Source organism: Argopecten irradians, chromosome 7 (assembly GCF_041381155.1).
Source record: "Argopecten irradians isolate NY chromosome 7, Ai_NY, whole genome shotgun sequence".
Lineage (NCBI taxonomy): Eukaryota > Metazoa > Mollusca > Bivalvia > Pectinida > Pectinidae > Argopecten > Argopecten irradians.
The window spans coordinates 22,842,923-22,850,516 of NC_091140.1; positions in this window are offsets into that span (position 1 = coordinate 22,842,923).

A 7,594-nucleotide genomic window follows, 5' to 3' on the forward strand; every position below is an offset into this window, starting at 1 on the left:
CTTGGCGCTGCATCCGTCGTCCGTCATCCATCTGTCGATCAACCTTTAAATCGCTACTATAGTCATATAGTTCTGCATGGAATGTAACCAAATTTGGCCAGAAACATCCTTAGGTTAAGGGGAACAGAGTTTGTATAAATTTTGGCTCTGACCCCCCAGGGGCAGGAGGGGCGGGCCCAACAGAGGAAATAGAGGTAAATCCTTCAAATCGCTACTAGTCCTAGAGTTCTGAATGGAATGTTACCAAATTTGTACAAAAATATCCTTGGGGGAAGGGGAACAGAGTTTGTATAAACTTTGGCTCCGACCCCCTAGGGGCAGGAGGGGCGGGGTCTGATAGGGGAAATAGAGGTAAATCCTTTCAATTGCTACTAGTTATAGAATTCTGCATGGAATTTAACCAAATTTGGCTAGAAATATCCTTAGGTTAAGGGGAACAGAGTTTGTATCAATTGGTAATAGGGGAAATAGAGGTAAATCTTTTAAATCGCTACTAGTCCTAGAGTTCTGGATAGAATGTAACCAAATCTGGCTAAAAACATCCTTCGGGGAAGGAGAACAGAGTTTGGATAAATTTTGGCTTTGGCCCATCCGGGCATGAGGGGCATGGCCCAATAGGGGAAATAGAGGTAAATCCTTTAAATCACTACTTCTCATGGAGTTCTCCATGGAATGTAACCAAATATGACTAGGAACATCCTTGTTGGCAGAAGAACAGTTTGTATAAGTTTTAACTCTGAGTCCCCAGGGGCAGGAGGTGCGGGGCCCATTAGGGGAAATGGAGGTAAAGTTTTTTATCGCTACTAGTTCTGAATGGAATGTAACTAAATTTGGCAAAAAAATTCCTTTGGGGAAGAGGAACAGCTAGATTTTGTATATAAATTTTGGCTATGATCCCAGAGGGCAGGGAAGGGAAATGAGGTAGATCCTTTAAATCTCTACTATTTAGGACTTTATAAGCATATTACTTTGCATTACAATAACCAGGTGATCGATACAGGCCTGCTGGGCCTCTTGTATTTTTGAACTGTAATACCTACTTGTCTGGCTACATAGTCAATATGGAGCATATGACGAATTAATGGTCTGTTTGATACCAGGTAAAACATGGATAGAAAGTTAAGTTGCGTTTCTGTTCAAAATTTAATATTTTCCCCTTTACATGGGACCACAGTATATATGTGAATTAAAAAATTGAACTACATCTCAACCAGTAGAATAATTCTTACAATGACAATATTCCAAAGGGATTTATGGTAAGACCAAAAAAAGTATGTCTGTTTAGGGTTACATTGGCAGAAAAAATAGGGTCAGTAGGTCGGGAGAATTTTTTTTTTTTTAAATCTTTCACTTAAAAATTATGGCCGGAACTGGAGTCTGAAACCGAAATCCCAACTCCTAGAAAAGTTGACAAAAATTAGGGTCGGGGGGAAAAAAATGAAGGTCGGTCAGGTAACCCTAAACAAGACATATTATTTTTTTTGGCCTAATCATCTTGTAATATATTAGTCTGCATAGTCTTTCACTGGTGCCCTTTCACTTCCAGTGTACCTTTATGTATGAGTACAGGTACACAGACATTGAACTAGAGCTGTTCTACATATATATGTTAGTTCACGCTTGACCATTGATGAAGATATGGTTATCCTCTGTAATATAAACGCTGGCATAAATTGTAGCTCGGGGGGAAATAGATGGGCATTATTTGTGGTCAAATACGGTATTATAACTTTTGTAAATCAGTAAAAGAAAATTGATTCATGCAGTTTTCAGACTTTTTGAATAGCATTACAGAGATCATTAGCTTTCCCATCGGACTCCAACTGTCAAACATAGGTTTGATTATATATTAGACAATTTCTTTATAATTGGCATATTCCTTAAGGCATTAGAATTGTACCTGCTGTCCCTATTGCATGATCGTAAAAGGTGACTAAATTTAGGATGTTATCTTTTCTCTTCTTCCTAACTGACTTTATCTTTCCTAATGCACCGCCTCATTTTTGGCCTTGAGTTGAGCGTTTGCCCATGTGTGGAAAGCTCTGGGTTCTGTCCCCATGCCTTATTCTGTCCCCATGCCAAGACACATGGGGCCAACACAATGAAAATGGATATTGTCATACAATTTTTTATATTTGGATGGCTGATGAGTATATATATATATATGACAGTCATGTGATTTAAAAAAAATAATAAGAGATCTGAATAGTATATATCCCGATTTTTAGCCTACCATCATCAGATGGTGGGCTATTGAAATCGCTTTTTGTCCGTGGTCCGTCATTCGTCCTTCTGTCCGTTAACAATTCTTGTTACCGCTATTTCTCAGAAAGTGCTGAAGGGATCTTTCTCAAATTTCATATGTAGGTTCCCCTAGGGCCCTAGTTGTGCATATTGCATTTTGGGACCAATCGGTAAACAAAATGGCCGCCAGGCAGCCATCTTGGATTTTGATAGTTAACAAAGGCCCACAACCTTTCCGGAGCAAAATTTAAAGTTTTCTTAAAAAACATAAATAACATAAGAAAATATATATCGATGGCCAAATATCAGGTTACAACACCAAACATATGCAAGATTTCTTGCGTAATTTATGATAACAGGGGAGAGTCATTTCGCTGTTTTGCCGTCTGGCGCAGTGATAGCCAACTACCGAGTGGTATTTAGGACGACGGTGGGAAACATACTACGACCCACGACTTTTGCGACTCTACAAAATTATCGATCTTGTTTTACATTAACATTTTAAAGATTAAAAGCCATTTCAGGAAGGTATTGGGCCTTGTAGATTCACAAAAGTTATTAACTTACCGTTAATACTACACTTATCATCATCTTCTGAACAATAATTAAAACAATTAAAATGTTAATTTTCATAATGCGGGTTTTATTATGTTTCCTGCCATCGTCCTTAATACCACTCGGTAGTTGACTATCACTGTGCCAGACGGCAAAACAGCGAAATGGCTCTCCCCTCTTATCATGAAATCTTGCATATGTTTGGTGTTGTAACCTGATATTTGGCCATCGATATGTATTTTCTTATGTTATTTATGTTTTTAAGAAAACTTTAAATTTTGCTCCGGAAAGGTAGTGGGCCTTTAAAGCTTGTTACCGCTATTTCTCAGAAAGTACAGACCAAGGGATCTCTCTCAAATTTCACATGTAGGTTCCCCTTGGGGTCTAGTTGTGTATATTGCATTTTGGGACCAATCAGTCAACGAGATGACCGACAGGCCGCCATCTTGGATTTTGATAGTTGAAGCTTGTTACCACTATTTCTCAGAAAGTACTGAAGGGATCTCTATCAAATTTCATGTACAGGTTACCATAGGCCCCTGGTTATGCATGTTACATTTTGGTACCAATCGGTAAACAAGATGGCCGACAAGCCGCCATCTTGGATTTTGATAGTTGAAGCTTGTTACCACTATTTCCCAGAAAGTACTGAAGGGATCTGTCTCAAATTTCATGTACAGGTTACCATAGGTCCCTGGTTATGCATATTACATTTTGGTACTGATCAGTGAACAAGATGGCCGACAGGACGCCATCTTGGATTTTGACAGTTGAAGTTTGTTACCGCTATTTCTCAAAATGTACTGAAGGGATCTGTGTCAAATTGCATGTGCAGGTTCCCCTAGGATTCTTATTGTGCCTATCGCATTTTGGGACCAATTGATGAACAAGATGGCCGACAGGACGCCATCTTGGATTTTGACAATTGAAGTTTGTTACCGCTATTTCTCAAAAAGCACTAAAGCGATCTGTGTCAAATTGCATGTGCAGGTTCCCCTAGGATTTTTGTTGTGCCTATCGCATTTTGGGACCAATCGGTGAACAAGATGGCTGACAAGCCGCCATCTTGGATTTTGATAGTTGAAGATTGTTACCACTATTTCTCAGAAAGTACTGAAGGGATCTGTCTCAAATTTCATGTGAAGGTTCCCCTACTGGTCTAGTTGTGCTATTGCATTTTGGGACCAATCAGTCAACAAGATGGCCGACAGGCCACCATCTTGGAATTTGATTATTAATGAATGTTACCGCTATTTCTCAGAAAGTACTGAAGTGATCTGTCTCAAATTTTATATGTAAGTTCCCCTAGGACCTTCGTTGTGCATATTGGACATTTAGGTCACCTGATACGAAGTCTCAAATGACCTATTCTAATTGCCTTTTGTCTGTCTTCGTGCGTCATGCGTCATATGGTGATAAACAGTTTACTTTTTTGACTTCTTCTCCAAAACTATTTAACCAAATTTGTTGAAATTTTGCAGAAACCTTCCATAGTCAAAGGTCAACCGAAATTGTATTTGAGTTGTATCAACCGAATTATATGGTCATAGCCCCCTAGGGGCCTGAGGTGTAGGGCCAAAAGGGATCAAATAGGCTAAAACTTCAAAAATCTTCTTCATAAATTCCAATTTCACTTTACAAAAATTGTGAATTGTATGACCCTGCAATGGGGTCTCACATTCCCCCCCCTCCCCCCTGGGAGGGGATAAAGTTTACTATAGTTAATATAGGGAAAACACATTTTTGAGCATTATTTGGTCATTTGTAATAGGAAATGAGTCAAGCTTTGTACGAATTATTAGCCTGAGATAATATTTTAACATCATATCCATATTGGTCCTGGCCGACCCCCACGAGGCCGAAATTGGTCAAAATGGCTAAAATTTCAAGTCTCCTTCTAAATTCACAGATTTGATGGAACCAAATACTCTTCATAGATTTAAAGGTCTTTTTAAGGCCCTTTACAAAAATTGTGAATTTCATGGTCCTGGTATCTCGGACATACCCCTGAGTAGGGGGGCAAATCTATTATAGTTTATAGTGGAAAAACACATTTATGAGCATTATTTGCTTAATTTTCATAGGAAATGAGTCAAACTTGGTTAAAATTATTACCCATTTCAGCATCATATCCATTTTGGTCCTGGCAACTGATTTTGACAGTTGAAGTTTGTTACCGCTATTTCTCAAAATGTACTGAAGGGATCTGTGTCAAATTGCATGTGCAGGTTCCCCTAGGATTCTTATTGTGCCTATCGCATTTTGGGACCAATTGATGAACAAGATGGCCGACAGGACGCCATCTTGGATTTTGACAATTGAAGTTTGTTACCGCTATTTCTCAAAAAGCACTAAAGCGATCTGTGTCAAATTGCATGTGCAGGTTCCCCTAGGATTTTTGTTGTGCCTATCGCATTTTGGGACCAATCGGTGAACAAGATGGCTGACAAGCCGCCATCTTTGATTTTGATAGTTGAAGATTGTTACCACTATTTCTCAGAAAGTACTGAAGGGATCTGTCTCAAATTTCATGTGAAGGTTCCCCTACTGGTCTAGTTGTGCTATTGCATTTTGGGACCAATCAGTCAACAAGATGGCCGACAGGCCACCATCTTGGAATTTGATTATTAATGAATGTTACCGCTATTTCTCAGAAAGTACTGAAGTGATCTGTCTCAAATTTTATATGTAAGTTCCCCTAGGACCTTCGTTGTGCATATTGGACATTTAGGTCACCTGATACGAAGTCTCAAATGACCTATTCTAATTGCCTTTTGTCTGTCTTCGTGCGTCATGCGTCGTATGGTGATAAACAGTTTACTTTTTTGACTTCTTCTCCAAAAACTATTTAACCAAATTTGTTGAAATTTTGCAGAAACCTTCCATAGTCAAAGGTCAACCGAAATTGTATTTGAGTTGTATCAACCGAATTATATGGTCATAGCCCCCTAGGGGCCTGAGGTGTAGAGCCAAAAGGGATCAAATAGGCTAAAACTTCAAAAATCTTCTTCAGAAATTCCAATTTCACTTTACAAAAATTGTGAATTGTATGACCCTGCAATGGGGTCTCACATTCCCTCCCCCTCCTCCCCCCCCCCCCCCCCCCTGGGAGGGGATAAAGTTTACTATAGTTAATATAGGGAAAACACATTTTTGAGCATTATTTGGTCATTTGTAATAGGAAATGAGTCAAGCTTTGTACCAATTGTTAGCCTGAGATAATATTTTAACATCATATCCATATTGGTCCTGGCCGACCCCCAGGAGGCCGAAATTGGTCAAAATGGCTAAAATTTCAAGTCTCCTTCTAAATTCACAGATTTGATGGAACCAAATACTCTTCATAGATTTAAAGGTCTTTTTAAGGCCCTTTACAAAAATTGTGAATTTCATGGTCCTGGTATCTCTGACATACCCCTGAGTAGGGGGGCAAATCTATTATAGTTTATAGTGGAAAAACACATTTATGAGCATTATTTGCTTAATTTTCATAGGAAATGAGTCAAACTTGGTTAAAATTATTACCCATTTCAGCATCATATCCATTTTGGTCCTGGCCAAACCCCAGGGGTAGATGGGTGGGGCCAAAAGGGGTCAAAATTGACTAAAATTGGAAAAAAAAATCTTCTGAATTCACAGATTTGATGGAACCAGATACTCTTCATAGATTGAAAAGTCAGTTATAAAATCACTGACTGATTTCAAGGACCTGATGGGCCAATATATAGTGTTTATATGTCTTTGTTTCATTCTATATCCGAACTCAGGTGACCGCTAAGGCCCATGGACCTCTTGTTATTATTGAAATTTGTTACTGTTATCTCAGAAGGTACTCAAATATGATCTTTCTCAAATTTTATAAGGGCCCTAGGCAACCTACATGTATTAATATGTAGTAAAAGTTTAAAAAGCAGAGAAAAGATCCCTCTTTCGTTTGTCAGACATAGACTATTCTTTGGTGGGCGCCAAGATCCCTCTGGGATCTCTTGTTTAAATAATTTTTTAAAACTCATATTTTCTGAAAAAAAAATCACATGATAGTCATATACATGTATACTCATCAGTCCATCCACCAAATACAAAAAATGTATGACAACATCCATTTTCATTGTGTTAGGCCCCTGTGTGCCGAGACACACCAAAGTCTAGAAAAGTGATAGTTTCTGCTCCTGCTTAGCATACTGGGAGCGGGACGACTGGTTCGCCCGTTGTCAGTATAATCACAGGGATCTGAGAATTAGTTACAGATTAATCAATCATGGACCCACCAGAGTGCCCTAAGACCATTTTTAGACATTTTAGAGGTCTATATTAAAAAACGATAAAAACCATACTCTTTTCTTTGGATGTAGAGTATGATTTTTCTCGTTTTTAATCTTCTAGACCTCTAAAATGTCTAAAAAAAATGGTCTTCGGGCACTCTTGTGCACAGGGACCTGGCACGAAAATTTTAACCAACAGTATACATGTATATATATATATGTATACTGTTGGTTAAAAATTTTCGTGCCAGGTCCCTGTGCTGTGGTGGGTCCTTGATTAAATAATATGTAACTAATTCTCAGATCCCTGTGGGGTGTGTTGTTTGGTGTCTTCGGCGGCATGCTTCAGTGATATAGCACTTAAAAAGGGCAACAGTTCCACTATACAAGAAGGCACAACACGAACATACTGTAGTCTCCCAAAACCCGCACCTTTCACTTCACACACTGCATACATGGGAGGCCGGTGTCTTTAGGTAAACAGGTAAGGTATTCTGTTGGACAAATGAGACTAAGTGTGAAAGATAGAACAA